The following is a 22,185-nucleotide window of genomic DNA, read 5'->3' as shown; positions in this document are numbered from 1 at the left end:
ATAGTCTATTTTTAACAGCAGATGGCGCTCTAGGTTAGTTCATTGGCTAGTTTTTAACAGCAGATTGTGCTCTTGGCTAATTTTTAACAGTAGACTGCGCTCTAGGTTAGTTTATAGGCTAGTTTTTAACCACAGATTGTGCTTTAGGCTAGTTTTTAACAGCAGATTGTGTTTTTGGCTAGTTTTTAACAGTAGACAGCGCTCTAGGTTAGTTCATAGGCTAGTTTTTAACCACAGATTGTGCTTTAGGCTAGTTTTTAACAGCAGATTGTGTTTTTGGCTAGTTTTTAACAGTAGACAGCGCTCTAGGTTAGTTTATAGGCTAGTTTTTAACCGCAGATTGTGCTTTAGGCTAGTTTTTAACAGCAGATTGTGTTTTTAGCTAGTTTTTAGCAGTATACTGCGCTCTATGTTAGTTTTTATTTAGCAATATTCAGCAACAATATTTCATTGAATATTCAGCAACAATATTTCATTGAGTGTAGAGTTGGACCCCCTAATTCTACCCCTTGGGGCCCCAAAAGTGTGTGGGCCCTTAGAATCATATCCTAACTCCCCACCCCTAAGTGGCACCCATGTATTGTTAAAAGTAGTAAATAGGATTTCTCACGTTGATATTACAGGCTTTGACTACAGAAGTTAGTGTTAAAATTATGGACTTTATGACCACTTTTCATTAATGTTTCTAGATTGTTTGATTGATTGATTGTTCTCTGCCCGTAATATCGATAAGGGAAATTTCAATCCATCTAACCTCCAGTCAGTGTAGGTGACTAGAGCTCAATGGTATTTTGTGTTGATTTTAAGTGACCAGGGGCCATTTAACTGTCAAGCAAATGTCATCCACCAGTAAAGTCACATCACACATCGTGTGCTGTGGACTGACTTTGGCGTGACCTGGAAAAATCACCATCATTATGAGCCAGAGGAAGTTTTAACAGTCTGTCCTTCCAGAGCGCAGGGTCCCAGAAGGGAGTCTGATCTCAGACCCTCGTCATCCTGTCTGGATAATGGCAGCGTTTAGGTCACCTTGGTGTCCGGGAGCTGCTCCACGGACCGCAGACGGACAGATTAGCTTCTCTCCATATGGATTCATGCGTTTACAGATGAACACATTGCACATCAACTGCGCTCCTCATTGCTGAGCAAATACCAAGTTTCATTTCATATCGGGTTTGTCTTATTTCCCCAAGGGAATGCTTTCGTGATGTGGCTCCTTATGAAATAAATAATTGATATGGTTTCTTTTCCAGTACAAAGTATTGCTTTTTTTTTTTAACTGGCTCCTCCAAAACAATCAGTGTGCATACTGAACGCATGAGCCAATTTCCCCTCATTAAATAATCTCTCCAGCCATCCTCTCTAATGAATAGCAGATGTGCTCTGATCTCTCTGGAGGGATTTGGACGGAGCGCCAGTCATCAGGAGACACCGAGCTGCCAAAACCAAACGCCAGTGACCAACTCACTGAAACTCACTCAAACATCTCTATCTGCCCGGCCATCCACCTGTCTAGCTGTCTCAGAAATCTTCATACATCAAGTCTTTTTGTCCGTTTTAAAACTTTCACACGATTCAGCATCCAACAATTTGGCATCTATTATTTTCCCAATCAAACAAAAATAAATGCTTTTCTTTTAATTCTGCATCTTGACAAAGATATTTGAGCTGCAATTCTGAATCGTTTGCTACCTCGAGTTCAGGTGTTTTTGTTATTGCGACATTGTGGATCGTGATTGGTTAGTTATGATGGTTTCTGTTGTTCTTATGGTGATGCAGTGGATGGTGATGGTGTTGGTTATGGTGACTCACATGATTGTGTGGATAGTATTGAGGTTGGATTTGTTATGGTGTAAATCAGTGGTCCTCAACCAATGGGTCACAGATGGTACTGGTCCGTGGATCAATTGGTACCAGGCTGCACAAGAAATCATGAGTTATTTCAGTTTTATTTATCGAAGTCTGAAAGATCTTTTATTTTGAAAAATGACCGTATTCTCTCACTTACTTCTTGGACACTTGAGCGACCAAATTTAACCCACAAGCAGCAAAATGGGTAAGGAACAGACGTCTTTGGGAAGTTTCTTTGCTAAGGGGAAAAGGCCCAGTCAAGGACTTGTTAACTCCCTACCAAAAAAAAACAGCTTAAACCAGCCTAGGCTGGTTAGCTGGTTTTAGCTGGTCAACCAGGCTGGTTTTAGAGGGGTTTTGGCCACTTCCAGGCATGTTTCCAGCCATTTCCAGCCTGGTCTTAGCTGGTCAGGCTGGGAGATGACCAGCTTGACCAGCCTAGCCAGGATGAGAGCCCAGCCAAAACCAGTTATGTCCAGCTTAAACCAGACTGGTCAAGCTGGTTTTAGCTGGATTAACCTGGTTGTTTTCCAACCAGACCAGCTAAAACCAGGCTGGAAATGGCTGGAAACCAGCCTGAAAATGGCCAAAACCCCTCTAAAACCAGGCTGGTCAACCAGCTAAAACCAGCCAACCAGCCTAGGCTGGTTTAAGCTGGATTTTTCAGCAGGGCTGCCAATACGCAACCCATTTGTCAACAAATCAGATGAATCCAGCATGTCTGTGCAGGAAGATCATCAACTGCTGGAGGTTGCAAATGACAGTGGCCTTTAAGGGGCAGTTCGAATATTGCGTCTTTTCTAGAGTTCACGCAAGTTCGTTATTACCAATAATATATCTCACAAGGCTCGTATCTCACAAAGCTTTTATACTTGACGCATTCACGCAGGCTTGACGTGTTAGTAGTTGAATTCCACACGCACACTGCGAGTCACATGACAAGAATTGACCAGTCAGCTTCAGCTTGTATGGAATGTACACATTTCGGTAGACTAATTACCTCAGACAAACAGAATACCCAAACACTGCAGTGCTTTGTAATTTTCCTCCAAAAATAAAACTTGTGTAATAGTAACAGCAATGTTGGTTGTCACCTAGCAACCTACGAACTATATTCGTGATTATATTTGGGATGGTTATGGGGACCACAGTTCAAGGTGATGTTGTTATGGTGACCCATCACACCAGTGGTCACCAAACTTGTTCCTGGAGGGCCGGTGTCCTGCAGATTTTAGCTCCAACCCTAATCAAACACACCTGAACAAGCTAATCAAGGTCTTACTAGGTATACTTGAATCATCCAGGCAGGTGTGTTGAGGCAAGTAAGAGCTAAACCCTGCAGGGACACCGGCCCTCCTGGACCGAGATTGGTGACCCCAGCATCACACAGTTGTGCTGGTTGCTATGGCGATTGTGTTTGAGATTGTTATGGTGACCACAGGTGATGGTAACCCATCACACAGTTGTGCTGGTTGGTATGGTGATTGTGTTTGAGATTGTTATGGTGACCACAGTTGATGGTGTTTTTTTTAAGGGTATTTATCACAGGATTGTGCTGGTTGCTATGGCGATTGTGTTTGAGATTGTTATGGTGATGTTGTTATGGTGACCCATCACACAGTTGTGCTGGTTGCTATGGTGATTGTGTTTGAGATTGTTATGGTGACCACAGTTGATGGTGAAGTTGTTATGGTGACCTATCACACAGTTGTGCTGGTTGCTATGGTGATTGTGTTTGAGATTGTTATGATGACCACAGTTGATGGTGCTGTTTTTAAGGGTATCTGTCACAGGATTGTGCTGGTTACTATGGCGATTGTGTTTGAGATTGTTATGGTGACCCATCACACAGTTGTGCTGGTTGCTATGGTGATTGTGTTTGAGATTGTTATGGTGGCCACAGTTGATGGTGATGTTGTTATGGTGACCCATCACACAGTTGTGCAGGTTGCAATGGTGATTGTGTTCGAGATTGTTATGGTGACCACAGTTGATGGTGTTGTTTTTATGGTGACATGTCGCAGGATTATGCTGGTTACTATGTGGATTGTGTTTGAGATTGTTATGGTGACCACAGTTGATGGGGGGGGGTATTGTTATTGTGACACATCACCTGAGGTGTTGGTTGCTATGATTGAGGTTGTTACGGTTACAGTAGTTGATGGTTTGCTGGTCATTATGGTGATTGTTATTAATTATGACCGTAGTGGATGATGGTGTTGTTGGCTGTTACCATGACAACAGTGAATGATATTTGTTTGTTATGGGCGTGTCTGGTTTTTGTTGTAGTGGAAACAGTAATGGATGGTGTATTTATTGGTGATAGTAGTGGATGGCGTTGCTATGGTGGTTGTGTCTTGATTTTATGATGATAGTTGTGGATAGTGTTGCTGGTTGCTGTGGTGATTGTCTGTAGCTGCTGTGATGACATGTTGTGAATGTCTGTACTCACTATGACATTAGTAACAGTGTTGTTCTTTTCTTTGATGATTGTGTTTATAGCTACGCTGACAGTAGTGAATGATGCTAGTCGCTATGATGATTGTGTCTATAGATTTTATGAGGACAGTTGTGGATCGTGTTGGTGGTTGCTGTGGTGATTATGTCTGTAGCTGTTGTGATGACAGTTTAGATGGTGTCGTTGGTTACTGGTGAATGTCTGTACTCGCTATGACATTAGTGGACAGTGCTGTTCGTTTCTATGATGATTGTGTTTATGGTCACACTGACAGTAGTTAATGGTGTTGGTCGCTGAGGTGATTGTCTCTGTAATAGTAAGTGGATGGTGTTGGTGGTTGCCATGGTGACTTATGATCACAGTGGTGGATGCTGTTGCTGTAGTAACCGTGTCTGGTTATACATATAGTCATTTAGTAGACACTTTAGTTCAACATGACTGAAGACACCACAGTCGATAGTGCTGTTGGTTGTTATGGTGAGACAGTAGTGAATAGAAACGGTGTAGTCAGCAGTGAATCCTGCCTGTGGAGTTTCCCCCAGTGTGTGCGAGTGTGTGGTGTCCCGTGCAGTGTGATGAAGTCATTAAGAAGTCATTAGGAAGCCATTAAGATTCATTAAGAGAACGAGGTGGCGGTGCAGTACAGCATCACTGTGTTCCCAGCATGGAGGAGAGACTGTTAATCACATACTTTATTACTGGACTCTGAGATACAGAGTAAATATTACTCCAGTGAGATCAATGAGAGGCCATCTTAATGAAACGCATGCCTGTGTGTGTGTGTGTGTGTGTAGAGAGAGAGATAATAATAAGACATGCACAATCACTGTCATTGTCTCTACAGTAATAAAGACGAGTGTTCGTTTGTGCTCTCATTCTGTCAAACCAATCGTTTGAGCTTATTACTTGGAGAGAGAGACGCTTCCTATCACACTCTGACTGTCTCTGTGTCTGTGTGTGTGCGTTTAAAGAGGGTCTTAACTCCTTTGTTGCATTATAAATGTCTTTACTGTGACGTTTGATCAGCTTATGGCATCTTTCCTGAAATAAAGGACTTTTCTTCTGAAGTGAGTTTGACCAGTATCAGAGTGCTGCGGTTTTTGGGATTGCAGTGGAGTGACTCTTTCCGATGGCATTATGGGTTTCGGGTTGACCTCACTCTGACATGCTGAGAGCGAAATCGCTTCAGTCCCGTCGAGTCCGTACATGAGCTCTGTACCCGAGAGACTTGAGCACTTTAAATTCTCCTCATCCTGACCTCAGCGCGACCTGTGAGCCTGAAGAGCTGAAGAGTCTCAGAGTGAGCTGAGGAACAGGTGCGAGAGGAGGTCAGGGGTCAGCTCGATACTGCCGAGGGCAGCAGGTGTCATCATGATCTGAGTGCTGCAAGTGTTCAGGTGTGTATGTGGGCGTTAGTTTACATATGTCTCCTGAGTGAGTGTGGGAGGGAAAGCTAATTTTCTGTCTCTCTCTTTTTTTTGGATGTGGATTGAAGGGATAGTTCATCCAAAAATTACAATTCCGTCATCATTTACTTAGCTTTCACTTGAAAAGTGGAAACATTTCTGAAGAAGATATGTTGAAGAGTGTTGGAAACCAGTAGCCCATGACTTCCATAGTTTTTTTCCCCTCCTTTCTGTTATTGATGCAAGTGTTTGAGGTTGTCATAGTAACAATGGTTGATGTTGTACAGAATCTGGTGGTTACTATAGTGATTGTGTTTGAGATTGTTATAGCAAGCACATTGATGGTGTTGTTGTTATGGTGACCCAACACAAGATTGTGTTGGTTGCTATGGTGATTGTGTTTGAGATTGTTTTAGCTACTGCAGTTGATTGTGATTTTGTTTCAATGACCTATCACATCATTGTGTTGGTTGCTATGGTTATTGTGTTTGGAATTGTTATGGTGATCGCCGTTGATGGTAATGTTGTTATGGTGACATCACATCGTTGTGTCGGTTGCAATGGTGATTTTGTTTGAGATTGTTATAATGACTGTTGTTGATGTTGTTATGGTTACCCATCTCAATATTGAGTTGGTTGCCATGGTCATTGTGTTTGAGATTCTCATGGTGACCACAGTTGATGGTATTGTTGTTATGGCAACATCACATCGTTGTGTTGGTTGCTATGGTGATTTTGTTTAAGAGTGTTTTGGTTACTGTAGTTGGGGATTTTGTTTTGGTGACTTATCACATGATTGTGTTGGTTGCTATGGTGATTGTGTGTGAGATCATAGTGGTAACTATGTTTTGGATTGTCATGGTGACCACAGTTAATTGTGATGTTGTTATGGTGACACATCACTTCGTGTTGGTCGCTATGGGGATTGTGTTTGAGGTTGTTATAATGACTGCTGTTGATGTTGTTGTGGTGATCCATTCCAAATGTGTGTTGGTTGCTATGGTAATTGTTTGTTTGTTATTGTGACTGCAGTTGATGGTGGTGATATTATGTTGACCCCCCACAGGATTTAGTTGGTAGCTATGGTGATTGTGTTTGAAATTATGGTGAACACAGTTGATGGTAATGTTATGGTGACCCATCAGAAGATTGTGTTTGTTGTTATGGTCATTTTCGCCATGAAGATTGTCTCTGTAGCTGTTGTGTTGATGCTAGTAGATGATGTTGCTTTTTTTCAACATTTTTCTAAATATCTTCTTTTGTCTTCAACAGGAAAAAACAAGAATTCAGACTGGTTTGGAACAGGAGAAGGGTGAGTAAATGATGAGGGATTTTTTGTTTTATCCCAAATTTCAAGATGTTGATTTATTCACACTCATGCCATCCAAGATGAGGATTCTGTAGAGAGTTTTTAGTTGAAAACATGGTGCTTGGTGATTCAATCTAATGCCATTTTGAGAGTACAATATAAAAGATGCTGGCAAAATGTCTTTTAAATGAGCATCTTGACATTTGAATAATGGTGAAAAGTAGTTCCTCACACAATACAGGCTCTTTCTTAAACCATCGAGTGTGTGTCATCAAACATATAGCTCCATATCAGCACTCTGTCATTTCTCTTGTGTGGCTGGATTTGTATCTTCTTGACTCTTTTGAGTGTTTGGAGAGGCTTTCAGTCTCTCTCTTCTGTTGTCCGGTTGGCATTGTCTGGTCCATCAGTTGGCCAAGCGCTGTCTTTTCCGGCCTGTCTGATGACTGGCACAGAGACGCTGGCACTGAGTTAAACTCTTTACTGACAGCCAGACAAACACATGCGAACATGTGAACACTGGCACATGCAAATAAAGAGTCTAATATTGTGTGTTTAGATGAAACCAGATGCTTTTTTTGCTAAATGGAGCATATTGTCATTGTAAAAAAAAAAAAAAAAAAAGATAAATGGATTGTTTAATGAATGAAAGCACCTGTGTGATTGGTACAGTGATGTGTTTGCAGAGAACCCAACATGAATGTTTTTAAATTAGTATTATATATACACCATTGCATGCCAAAAGAAGTGGTGATTAATAAAACTGTGTGGAGAGGAATGATCCATAGAATGACAGAAAATTGACCCTTCGCTAAGCCACACCCAAAAACCGCCACCCACCAATCGTGGCTTAGCAACCGTAGCTATGCGCAGGGGCTCTGTCAAGCTTTCGACCGAGGGAAACAAGCCAAAGCGCTGTGCATATTGTGCAAATCTGATTTCCGGTATCCTTAAAGCTTTGATGGGGTGGTGGAATTTTTTCCCTTTTCAAAACCAAAAACCCAAGAGGAGAAATGCCAGCATGGATCAAGCTCTGTGAGGGGCGGTAAAGGAGCGGAGTTAAGTAAGTTTTGTTTTGATATTCCTGACACATTCAGTGATAGACAGACGACAATAACTCACACACCTCTTAACCTAAACAGATCTAAACTGTTTCTCCTACAAAAATACAGAGCAGGTTGTGTTTCCCAGCTGTCTTTTACTTTTTTTTTGCTCCGATTAAGCCCTCATATTAGTCATACTAATAGCAAATAGGTCATGATGACACCAGTTATTGATCCGGAAAATACGAATCTGCGAATCTGTTGCTAACTTTACTGAACTTCATATTTCCATCTGTTTCAAGCTAGGAATATTTGAAATTACAAATGAACAGAACAAATCCGAGATGTGATCACAAAATGAGCACTTGCAATCAATATACTTTACCAGCAGCTGTTTTTTCATTCATTTATTAAGAGCACACAAACATGCGTACAGTTATAGGTTATGTACATTGTTATGGGTCAACTACAACTTAAACTATTCAACACAAATCCATCAGTTTCCCCTTTCTGGCTGCTCTTTTTATGAATGAACGATGAAGAAGCACTGTCCATGCGTGTTTCCTCGTGGGTTACTAGCTCTATATTTTATTGCACAATAATAGTCTATCAGGCTTTTGGCTAAAAATAGAGAAATCACAAGTTATTATTAGATTATTTTTATGTCACCTCTCAGGGCTCGAAATTAACTTTTTTGCTTAGTAGCACTGGTGCTCCTAACTTTAAAAAGTTAGGCGCATCAGCCAAAATTTAGTCGCACCCACCAATTATGAGCACCGTTACTACAAGTTTTATACAAACATATTTATTGTATTTGAAATCAACACTAATCAAACTAACAAGCAAATAAATAAATAAATAAATAAATAAAAATAATATATATATAAATAAATATATATATATATATATATATATATATATATATATATATATATATTTATATATATATATATATATATATATATATATATATATATATATGTATATATATATATATATATATATATATATATATATATATATATATATATATATATATATATATATATATATATATATATATGTATATGCAAGCATGAGGAAAATATGTCTCAACAAAATCCCGTTATCACAAGAAAATACATTTTATAACAGAACTGAGTGACCAAAGCACGGACAGCTCACCGGCCCTGCACGCACTGCTTGAATGAATCTGTTAACGGTATAACTCTGCTGTTCTCACAAGTGCTGTCTGATATTGCACTGATGCTTTTGACATATACTGTACCTTATTATATGCATACATTAGGGATGTGCGGAGCAGCCGGTATTTGTATTTGTATTTGTTGAGGGGGAAAAGTATTTGTATTTGTATTTGTATTCTAATAAAATTCAAAATGGCGCAAAAATATATATTTTTTTCTATTACACTTCTAATTTACATTATAGTGAAAGTATTGTTTAATTATACCCATTATATAAATTATAGACATATGTGTGTGTGTGTGTGTGTGTGTGTGTGTGTGTGTGTGTGTGTGTGTGTGTGTGTGTGTGAATAAGAGTATATGGGTGTTTCCTCGTAATGGGTTGCAGCTGGAAGGGCATCAGCTGTATAGAACATGTACTGGATAAGTTGGTGGTTCATTCTGCTGTGGCGACCCCTGATTTATAAAGGGACTACGCCGAAAAGAAAATGAATGAATACATAAATGTATTTTCTTTCTCAGCTACTGAATAAACCAGTCACACTGGAAAAGCCATCTATAGAGAGAAAGCACCGCCCCGTAGCATTCATTTTGCACACAAAATATAGACATATATAACCAGAAGAACATATTTCTTGGTTCTCAAAAATGTAACCCTGGGCACATTTTCCCAATGTTTGCCAAACTTATATTAAAAAATGGCTCGTCTATATATAGATCTAGTGTTGTTATCAAAGGACTGAGGAGATAGTTGTTTATGCCGTTTGCTTCTCTCCTTATTTTTGCCTTCTATAATTGAAGAATAATTCAAGTATAATTATTCACACAACCTCACTGCCCCACAAATTAATCTGTTTTTGAAGGGCTGAGAAATAAAGGATCCTTTTAAATCATAAATTATTTAATTTTTCACAACCTTCGGCTTTGGTTTTGTTCTTCTCCATCTGTCACAGCTTTATTTAGATCTGCTCAGCTTTTACCGGATCTGCATGTCATTTCATTACAATTCAATTAATTACCGCTGTTGCCTTGGCGCTGTTTTTTTTGGGGGGGTGGGGGGATGGGAGACATCTAATCAACATCAGCCTGAAATTATGAAAACGCATCCCAGATATGATACACACCTTTAACTTTATACACACAAACCTCTACCATAATGTCATGCTGCTCTTGTTCTTTCATTATGGGTTACTGCTTAACTTTAAGGGAAAGTTCTTAAAACGTTTAAAGAAAAACTTTTTAAAAATATAATTCATGGAACAATCTTTTAACACTCTTGAAACATTTATGGTTCTGAACAAACCAGTCACACCAGAAAAGCTGTCCATATGGAGATAAATACCTTCCCATAGCATTCATTTTACACACAAGATACAGCCATATGTAATCAGAAGCATTTTTCGGTTCTCAAAAATGTAGCCCTGGGCATATTTTTCCAATGAGTCCAATGTTGGATCTAGTAGTGATTTGAGAAGATGCTGGATATGTTGGTCAAGCTGAATGCTATTAATTTGTGTGTTTATAATTATTATTATATACAACTAATATTGTTATTTTATATATATATATATATATATATATATATATATATATATATATATATATATATATATATATATATATATATATATATATATATATATATAATGATATAAAAATGGACCGTATAGAGCGACAGTGCCCTCTTAGAAACGTGTGTGTGTGTGTTTGTGAAGATCCTCCGGTCGACTCCTGCAGGGAAATCAGCCTCTTCTTCTCCATCAGCAGTATTTGTAGTATTTTTAGCGTGTAGCGGCTGCTAATGAACATCGACTCCCACTGACTCTCCACACACCAGAGACTGGAGCGGCCTGCTAATTAACGCCTTGTGTAATTCCTCTGACCGACCGTGGAGAAACAGCGGAAAAAAAAGACGAGTGATAAATTAGCCGCTGATTGACTGCGAGATGTGGAGGCGCGCGGCGGGAAACTCTTTATTCTGCCGTGAGGTGAATAAACGGCCACATGTTCGGATGAAAGATTCATTTCTGGCCTCAAGAGTTTTTCTGTGATCCGCAGATGTTCAGTTTATCTGCTGCTTCTTTCTTTACAAGTTTGTCTTGTGATTGGTTTGTTTGAAATGCTGATATATGACTTGACCAATGGCGTGAGTTTGGGGGCAGGGCTATGTGTTTGATGATGATGAATATATGGGAGCTCTATATAATGAAACAGCAGAAATGTGTTGATTTGGAAACTATTTGAGTTAAATAAGCAAATGAATATAAATTTATTATTGTTGTTGTTGTTTTTAATTTTATTATTATTATTATTATTATTATTAATGTTATTATTATTGTTATTTTATTATTATTGTTGTTGTTGTTGTTTTTTATTATTATTATTTTTTGTTGTTGTTGTTATTATTTTCGCTGTTTTTATTTTCTTATTATTATGATCATTATTGTTATTATTATTATTATTATTATTGATATAATATAATAAATAATACTATTGCTACTATTAATAGTAATAATAATAATAATAATAATAATAATAATAATAATAATACAGATAATTATCTATTGGCTTAAAATGTAAAAATAAAATGAAAAAATTAGTTAATTTATATTTTCAATATTAATTAATATTTGTATTACTTGAGTTATTTACAAATAATTATTAATTATTGTTATTATTATCAAATAATTATATATTAAAAACTAAATTAAAATAGATAAATATATTATTTTATTTTATTTATTTTCATTATAATCTTTTTTTAATTGATCCTGACAGTAAACATATTGGCTTTGGTAGAAAAGTGTGTATTGGTAAAAAACGAGCGTTTGAGTTTTGCATAATTTTAAGGACTTGCTAAAAATAGCACTCATTGCAGAACCAGTCCTCATGGATGAGTACTGTATATGACTCGTCTGAATTAAATACTCCTGATAGCAATTGATGAACATTGCGAATTTTGCTACTTGCTGTTTTGTGTTGATCTTACAGGTTTTTTTTGTTTTAATTAAACTTTTTTTTTTGTTTAATTAATAGAGGTCATTTGCAAATTAGCATAATTGCTCCAGCTTCCTCTGATGTTAATGAGTAGGGTATTTTAAGCTTGTGTTGTAAAAGATGATGTGAATATTTGAATGTATAATACAGCAGCTGACAGTTTCACAGTTTTTTTTACCATGTTTCTCACCATTTTTAATTGTTTTATTTCCTCCATTTATTTATTTTTTGTTTTATTTATTAAATGCAGCTGAATTGTTTTTTTTTCTTGTTTTTCTTTTCTTTGGACTCAGTTGTAATACGTTTAAGTAAATATATTATTAAATGTCATAAAATATAATATAAAGTATATTTATTTGTTAAATACTTTTGTTTAAATTATTTTTTTACAATTAAAAATGTGTGTACTTAACTGAAATAATAAAACTTGTTCAGCATATTAAAAAAAATAACTTTTAATATTAAAAAAATAAACAAACTTAATTTTAGATAAAAAAAAAAAAATTGGTGTAAGAAAAAAAAATCTGAATGATAGGAAAACATATTTTTAAGTTTTTTTGCGTTCTCTTGCAAAGAAGTTTTGCATTCTCTCGCAAAACTGTTTCTCCACAAACACTTCCTGTTCGCTTCAATCATGTAAACCCTTTCATTTTTGCCAAAATTCTCCCGTATTTTACCATTCTATCCCACTATCATCCTATCATAATGTATTTTCCCTTATTTACGATATATATTTTAATCTTGAAAGCACGCTGAAATTAATATAAAAATGTCTGCATTAACTTTTACATTAAAGCTGTGCGTCGATCATCGCCTTTTATATGCTACCACTGAACCAGTGAATGCATGCATAAGCGCTGACTGACAGACACACTCCATAAAATAAACTGATCCCAGATCAGCTTCTGCACACGCCATTTACAGAGGAGCAAAAGTGCTAAACACATTTGGATTCGGGTGTATGTTTAAACAGACAAATACACTTAATAATATGTGAACATCTCCGTCCTGCAAGTTTTATTTTAAACAGCTAATTTTCTCCTAAATGAGCACAAACACTTTCTAAAGTAGTGGAATGTTTTCATTATAGATCTGTGCATTCTTACAGAGACACCTCTGTTATTAAACAAAACACAATGAGAGATTCATTTTCTGCTCACTTGTTTGATAACAGAGGTATCTCTTTAAATGGCGTTGTAACAAGGTTCTTTGGGTGGGAAGAAGAAGACAGGGTCGGCGTTGAGGGAAGTGACAAATTTTATTTAACGTTCTGTCTGGTTGTGTTGTGCTCAGCATCAAGGGTTGTTGCTGGTCGCTCAACTCTCTCCCCCTACTGCTCCTCCCTTTCTCCTTAAGAAGGGTGTCTCCCCGGCCCAATCACTAGAATAAACAGGTGTTATTTATTATTTCTGATTGGCCTGCTGATTAGCCGCCGGGCTCTGAGCATGCTCTCCTCCCTTATTGGGTGTTCGATCATGCTTACCTCCCCACAGGCGTGTAAAGAAGCTAATCTTTTTTTTTTTTTTTACTTCCACCAACTTTTTTCCCTACCATCACATCCTCTCTGGGTCTCCATACTGTAGTTTGTTGCAATCGCCAGCAAAAGGTTTTCTGTATAGGAAATTACTGTTAAACGAACTACAACTCCCAGAACCCCCTGCACTCGTCAACTCCTGCAACAGCTGACAATAATCCAGATATTTTATTTTAATCCTGATTGATTGATTGATTGATTTACTTGATAAAGTCATTGTTAAAACTGCAACTTAACAAAATGCACATATAGCACTACTTGAACATACTTATTAAAACATAGACAGTGTTAATTTTAAACCAAAGTTAAAAACATATAACGAAAAGCTAATTCAGTGCATCAATATAATCAAATAATACGAATGAAAACAGTGTGTATATTAAGCAGCAGTACTTTCAGTCTATAATTTGTGGTTTATAAAGTTGTCAAATAATGTCAACAATTCAGTCATGATGCTATCTAAGAAGCAAGTGCCCCATGTAAACAGTAGACTTTCAGTGCTGCTCATTTCTGAACAGATTGCCTGCTGTTTCTGTCCTGAAAGTTTGCTGAAGTTGATCTAATGATTTGCGCGTCTTATTTAAATGAAGGTGTCTGTCGTCTTTTCTTCTCTCCGTCAGCTAACGAGTTTTAGTTCCCTGGACGGAGATGCAGTTTTTAATTGAGGATTGGCAGCAGATCGAGAACCAAGCACTAAAGAAACGTGTAGTTTTCTCTCAAGACGATGCCGTTATGTGGAAAGCAAGAAAAAAAGAGGCCTGGATGATGAAGTTGATGAGTTTCGGAAGAGCAGCAAGTCTTTACGGCTTTGTTTCAACACTTTATGTTCTTACAGTAGAACAGTATGTCGAGATATTAAACACATTACAACCTAAAACCTCCATCTGCATCACAACCATCTACTGGTCCATTTTAAAATGGTAAACTGTTCTATTATTATGTTTATATATATATTTATATTTATATATAGTTATATATATATAGTTTTATATATATATATATATATATATATATGTTTTATATATGTTTTATATATATGTTTTATATATTCATTTATTCATTCGTTTTATTTTAATTAATTATTTTAAAAAGTACTTTAATTTATTTAAATTATATATTTATTTTCAGTTTAATTTTTAGATATTGATTTATTAAAATAAATAAATAAAATGATACAATAGATTTATTTAATTCAATTTCTTGCAGTTTTTTTATGTTTTTTACATTAATTTAATTAAATTTTAGTCTTTTAAAAAATGATATTTAATTTAAATTTATTTGTTTATTAAAATAATTTAATTAAACGCAATAATTTATTAATTTAATTGTATTATTTTTCAGTTTCTCTTTTAATTTCTTTACATGTTTATTTAATTAAATTAAGTTGTATCATTTCAGTTGATTTAATTTGTATTTATTTGTTTATAAAAATAATTGATTAATTACATTAATACATCAATTAATTTAATTGTATTATATGGTAAATTTACTTCATTTTTTCAATTTCTTTTCTTTTTAACAATTATTTGTTTTTTTTATTATTTTTTACTTAAGTCCTTTTTATTTTATTTTTGTTTGTTTATGTTCATTCTTTTCTTCATTCATTCAATTCTTTTATTTGAACTAATTCATTGGTTTATATTTACTTTCATTTAGTTAAATTGTATTATTTCAATGTATTTTCTTTCAATTTGTTTAATTTGCATTTATTTATTTTAATTAAATATGGTATTACATTCATTTAATTTTACATATACATTTCAATTTCTTTTATTTTTCAATTTCTTTTATTTGTTTTATTTTTTAAATTCAATTTCATTTTTTTGCTTGTTTATTTAAATAATTTATCAATTTAAATAAACTTATTTTAATGTTTTTTTACATTCATTTAATTAAGTTGGGTTCTTTTTTCAATTTATTTATTTTTAAGTTATTATTTTGTATTAATTTATTTTAATTAATTCATTAAATACATTATTACGTTCATTTAATTTTATGTATTTTTTTCATTTCATTAAATTTTTTATTATATTTTTATTAATTCAATTTCATTAAATTTTTTGCTTTATTTCATTTAAATTAGCAACTTGTAATGCTTTTTGCTTTAATTAAAATTGGATTATTTCAATTTATAATTTTTGTACAATTTAAGTTGTATAATTTTAAATGACATTTCTGTATTTGTTTATTTGCTCATTCATTCATTTTGTTTATTTCAATGTATTAATGTTTTTTTTTTCAATTGGTATTTGTTTATTTATTTATTGTGACATCGCATTTTTTATTTTTTTTTATTTGGCTTGGATATATTTGGAAATGTTCCATGAGCTGCGTTTGAAAATACAGCAACAACTGTTCAGTTTGAGGGTGTAAAAGTAAAATAGGACACACAGGTAACCTTGTGAACCATCATAAGTGAACACCTTTGGATGCTTTGAGCTATGAAATGATGAAATCTGCTGCACTGTGTGAGTATGGAGGGATGCGAGTGAACTCATTACAACTGAAACACACTCCAGTCTTTGGTGTGTGTGTGTGTTTCAGCGGCACACAAATAAACAAGCGGGGAGTGTTGTAAAAAAACAGATTTAATTAGCTTGTTAAGACTGCTTTCCTTCCAGTGGCTCTGACTTTGATGTGTCTTATTATGAGCTATAGAAAGAAATATATAATGTCAATGAGAGCAGAGCAAGTGAAAGGTAAAATGAGGACACGTGCATTTAAAATAAAGACGTCAATTTATACAACCTCTCATGATCGATCTGCAGTTGAATTAAGCAATAATTAAGCAGTGAATCGGTGACCTTAATTCAATATGTATTTTGTAAAGAATATAGTGCTGTGCAAAAAGTGATTTCTTAAGGTTTAATTCAATTTATTAAATCTCGTTAGGTTTTACTTAAAGTGATATTAAGGACCCGATTTGAACTGGACCCTGGGTTACACACAATCAATCTGTGCTGGGACAACATGAAGGAATTTTTTATTCTGTTTTATAGATTTAAGTGGACTGAACATCAAACAATTAAGCTGTCAGAACAAAAGCTCATTTTAAATAAGTAGCTTAAACAAAAAATAGGTATATCCAGCAAATTTTTCAAAATAAATAAAAGTGTAATATTCAATGTCTGACTTTAATTTAGACAGTAATTTTACTGCTTTTTAAACTGTAGTTTTAATTGGTAGACTGCAAGATATGTGCACTTTGTGTAGTTTATTTGAAACTTTAACAGTAACTTACTGTATATTGGGAATGTGCGGTATTCTACTGTAAGGTTTACTCACTTTAAAATGATATTAAGAATGGAATTAGTATACTTTATAATGTTAAGTTTTCTCAAATAGAAAGTATAATGTTCACTGTTAGATTAGATTTAATTGGTAGACTGCTGTTTTACTGCTATTTACTGCAGAAGTGCTGTAAAATATCACGTGCATTCTGTACAGTTATTTTTGTACTTTTACAGTAGCTTATTAAATATTGTGAATGTGTGGTATTTTACTGTAAGTTTTACTAAAAGTGATAGTAAGGACCTGATTGGAGCTTAAATGAAATCAGTATACTTAATAAAAAGTTTAATATAATGTATCTGTCAAATTTTCCCAAATAAAAAGAATAATGTTCACTGTTAGACTTTAATGTAGACTGTTTTTAAACTGGAGATTTAATTCGTAGACTGCTGTTTTACTGCTATTTACTGCAGAAGTGCTGTAAAACATCATGTGCATTCTGTACAGTTATTTTTGTACTTTTACAGTAGCTTATTAAATATTGTGAATGTGTGGTATTTTACTGTAAGTTTTACTAAAAGTGATAGTAAGGACCTGATTGGAGCTTAAATGAAATCAGTATACTTAATAAAAAGTTTAATATAATGTATCTGTCAAATTTTCCCAAATAAAAAGAATAATGTTCACTGTTAGACTGTAATTTTAGCTCATTTACTTAAAAGCTCATTTACTGTTATTTCCAGCAGAAATGCCTAATAAAATACCACATGCCTTGTGTACAGTTCATTTTGAACTTTTACAGTAACTCACTATGTATTGGGAATGTTTGGTATTTTATTGTAAATTGGTATTTAGGAGCTTAATTTAAACTTAAATGTAATTAGTATACTTGATAAAAAAATTATGAAAGGTATATCTGTCAAAAGTTCTCAAATAAATAGTATAATGTTCACTGTTAGACTTTGCTGCAATTTTACTCTCACTTGCGACACAATTCCCAGTGAAATACCCAGACGTCATTCATTAAGTGCTAGATAAATAATTTAATAATAAATACATTCATCAAACTTGTCAAAATAAAATAGTGTAATGTTCACTGGTAGACTTTGCTGCAGTTTTACTGTTTACTTTTTGCTGAAATGGCCAGTAGAATAGCACATGCATTCTGTAGTTCACTCCTGTAATGTGCACTGCATATTTTACTACTTTTACATTAGCTTACTGTATATTGGGAATATGTAGTATTTAACTGTATGTTTTACTAAAAGTGATATCAAAGAACCTGATATGAACTTAAATTGAATTTCTATAGTGGATTAAATGTTGTTAAGTATATCCGTCAAATCTTTATAAATTAAAAATTTTAATGTTCACAATTAAACTTTGCCGCAGTTTTACTGGTACTTACTGCAAAAGGCCCAGTAAAATACCAGTACGTCTTTTCATTCATTCATTTTCTTGTCGGCTTAGTCCCTTTATTAATTCAGGGTCGCCACAGCTTAAAAACCACCAACTTATCCAGCACGTTTTTACGCAGCGGATGCCCTTCCAGCCGCAACCCATCTCTGGGAAACATCCACACACACTCATGCACTACGGACATGACTTTGGACTGGAAACCGGAGCACCCGGAGGAAACCCACGCGAACGCAGGGAGAACATGCAAACTCCACACAGAAACGCCAACTGAGCCGAGGCTCGAACCAGCGACATAGCAACCTTTTTGCTATGGGTGCTACTGCATCGGCCCAGTACGTCATTTAAGTGCTTGATAAATAATTTAATAATAAATATAGTGGTCAATTTTTCGAAAATAAAATAATATAATGTTCAATGGTAGACTTTGCTGCAGTTTTACTGTTACTTTCTGCAGAAATGTCCAGTAGAGTAGCACATGCATTCTCTACAGTTCACTACTGTAATGTGCACTGAATGTTTTTACTACTTTTACAGTAACTATTTAGCAGTTTTCCATTTTGCAGTATTCTACTGTACGCAAAAGCAGTACTGTACTGTGCAGGAGATAATATACTTCTGAATGTTAATCAGTGAAGAGGGATTAATTCATTCATTTTTTTGTCGGCTTAGTCCCTTTATTAATCCGGGGTCACCACAGCGGAATGAACTGCCAACTTATCCAGCACGTTTTTACGCAGCGGATGCCCTTCCAGCCGCAAATCATCTCTGGGATACAGTGAAGAGGTGGTTACAGTAAAAAAAAGTACAAATTGAAAAAAACATAAAGCACAGCTGCCCAACTCACTGCAGAACTAAATGTGCAGCTCAGCTCTTCTGTTTTTCCCAAAACTGTTCATCGGGAGCTCCACAGGGTCAATATACATGGTCGGGCTGCTATAGCCAAACCTTTGGTCACTTGTGCCAATGCCAAATTTAGTGGTGCCACCAAATTTAGTGGTGCCACAGGGGTGATAGCGTTCCGGCACCACGCCGGATTTCCGGCATACTGTGGCTGCGGGGAAAAAAAAAATCAGGTTCACGGATATTGATCTGTCATTTCTCTAGATTCACAGAATTCACTCACTGCTGAAAGCGCCGGATTGGTTTTTATTAAGTGCCATTTTGTGTGCTCGTGAATCATCTTTTGAGTGTAGATGTAAATAAAAGATTGTGTAATTTAGAGAGCTTTATAAATTATAACGGATCTTTGTGAGATCTCTATGAACTAAGATTAGTGACGCTTTTTAGTGATAATAAGAGAAGCATGCTGTGCACTTTCCAGGCTATAATCCATTCAGAATTTGTATGAAACTTTCGTTTTCGGCACATATACGCTGATATGTTTTGGGAATGACATCTGCATATTTACGCTGGGTTTATTCTCGAAATAACGGTGAAGCAATAGACGGGACAAAAAATATATTTCCCCCTTCTCCTTAAACAACTTAGTGTTTCAGCTATAAAATAGTTCAGTTTTGTATGTAGCCTAATGGCAAAGTGTTTATATTTAGTTTCGTTTTTTATTCAGCTTATTTAAAACGTTTGGAGCATTTTTTATTCGTTAAAAATAAATTTTTTTTGTTTTTTTTTTAACGAACAGCGCCCAGCGGAAGACCATCATTGTCTGTTTGATCAGTTTGCCTTCTCAGATCATCACGACTTGCCTAAAATAAAAGATATAAAACAGTTCAAGTATAAAACAATGGTAGCTTAAACGTTAAAGAATGTGTGCTATTAGGCGCATAGTTTGCTTATAAAAAGCTTGCAGGACATCGAGGCGCCAGAGCAAGCGCTTGCATTTTTTCAGTGGGAGCAATTTAAAGTTATCTGTCATTTTTGCTCACAAAGTACGAGTAATACATCAAAAAACGTTACAGCGTTTTTATAAAATAAAGAAAACCAAAATTATGCGCTTTCTGTCGTCTGGTTTTTGAACAGGAGCGCTTAACAAAATGAAGCAAAATGTATATGCCGCACAGACATAATAAATATATTTATAGAAAGCTTTAAATTATTACTTAACGAAATAAAACAAATCGAAAACAAAAAAAACTCCTTCATGTAATCCGTAAAGATGAATTTCACTGTAAAGGCGAGTCCAAAAGAAGGTTGCCAGTCAGGATCTGCGACACTGACTCAGAATAAGTTTATTAATAAATAATTATGCTATGATCCTTACTCTTTCTTCGACACATTGATTGTTATTTGTTTTTGCCGGTGCTTGGGGCGAGTTTTAGCTTATTGTGTGCGCTTGAACGCGGATTCACAGTAGCAGTTTTAACATATGATATTTAATCATTACGCGACTTTTAACCTAATTTATCGCGTCGCAAGTTAGTTTATTTGCTGAGCTACTCCACGATGTTTTAATTTAAACGCATTTATTTTATGTATTCGTAGTCATACTTCCGTACGTAATATAGTCATTTGACAGTACATGTCAGTCAAATTTATTGTGGCATGCTTATGTATGGGAGGGGTTACACTTATCTGTTGTACTGTATATTATTGCATCCTGGCAGTTCCTTTGTTCCCTACAATATGGACTTCTCTATGTTTTTAATTCATTCATTTATTTTATTATTTACTTTTTTTCATTTTAAGGTATTTTAAATAATATCCTTTAAAAAGTTATAATAAAATGCATGTTGAAAACTCATAACATATATGCAAGATAACAGGTGTCATTTGCCTAATGATTTTTAAATATTAAAGCAAAGAGACTTATAAGATTAATGTGCTTATAACGTGCTTATACTGACACCTACTGGCACATGTCACAAGATCACTGACACTGGCATGTGTCACTGACATTACTGGCATACATAAGCATGCCACAATAAATTTGACTGACATGTACTGTCAAATGACTATATTACGTACGGAAGTATGACTACGAATACATAAAATAAATGCGTTTAAATTAAAACATCAGCAAGGAAAAAAAGTTCAGGCTCAGGAATTTTTCCCACTATCAGCCCTGGGTGCCAGCAGTTGAAATCTTGGCCTGTGGACAATGTGAGACATGTATTGTTCTCTGATGAGTCTATCTTCAATTTTTTCCCAAATCAGAGAGAGTTATGGTGTGGAGAAGCCCCTAAAAAGCATACTGTCCAAATTGCTTTATGCCCAGAGTAAGCATGGGGGTGAATCAGTGATGGTTTGGGCTGCAATCAGCATACTGTAAATCAGCATACTATCATCTCAAAAATATCGCTAGAATTAGATGTTCTGTTTCCAGTGAAGACTTAGAGAAACTTGTTCATGCTTTTATCAGCAGCAGGGTGGATTACTGTAACGGCCTCCTCACTGGCCTTCCCAAAAAGACAGTCAGACAGTTACAGCTCATCCAGAACGCTGCGGCCAGAATTCTGACCAGAACCAGAAAATCAGAGCACATCACACCTGTCCTCAGGTCTTTACACTGGCTACCACTTACATTCAGAATAGATTTTAAAGTATTATTACTGGTCTATAAATCACTAAATGGCCTAGGACCTAAATACATCACAGATATGCTCACTAAATACAAACCCAACAGATCACTCAGATCATTAGGATCATATAAACTAGAAATTCCAAGAGTTCAGTCAAAGCAGGGTGAATCTGCCTTCAGCCACTATGCCCCTCGCTGCTGGAATCAGCTTCCAGAAATAATCAGATGTGCTCCAACATTAGGCACATTCAAATCAAGACTGAAAACACGTCTGTTTA

General features: G+C 35.3%; 1 protein-coding gene across 11 annotated transcripts in view; it reads left to right on the top strand.

The window, feature by feature from the left end:
- rbfox3b (RNA binding fox-1 homolog 3b) overlaps positions 1-22,185 on the top strand; it is a 584,742-nt gene that overhangs the window by 172,550 nt on the left and 390,007 nt on the right. For all 11 annotated transcript variants that reach the window (XM_073944090.1, XM_073944087.1, XM_073944077.1 and 8 more), the window contains one exon: positions 6,988-7,027. The gene's annotated coding sequence lies outside the window, so the exon portion shown is untranslated. The remainder of the gene's footprint in view (positions 1-6,987; positions 7,028-22,185) is intronic.

The sequence above is a fragment of the Danio rerio genome, chromosome 3, assembly GCF_049306965.1.
Source record: "Danio rerio strain Tuebingen ecotype United States chromosome 3, GRCz12tu, whole genome shotgun sequence".
Classification (NCBI taxonomy): domain Eukaryota; kingdom Metazoa; phylum Chordata; class Actinopteri; order Cypriniformes; family Danionidae; genus Danio; species Danio rerio.
This window is presented reverse-complemented; position numbering and strand designations above follow the sequence as displayed.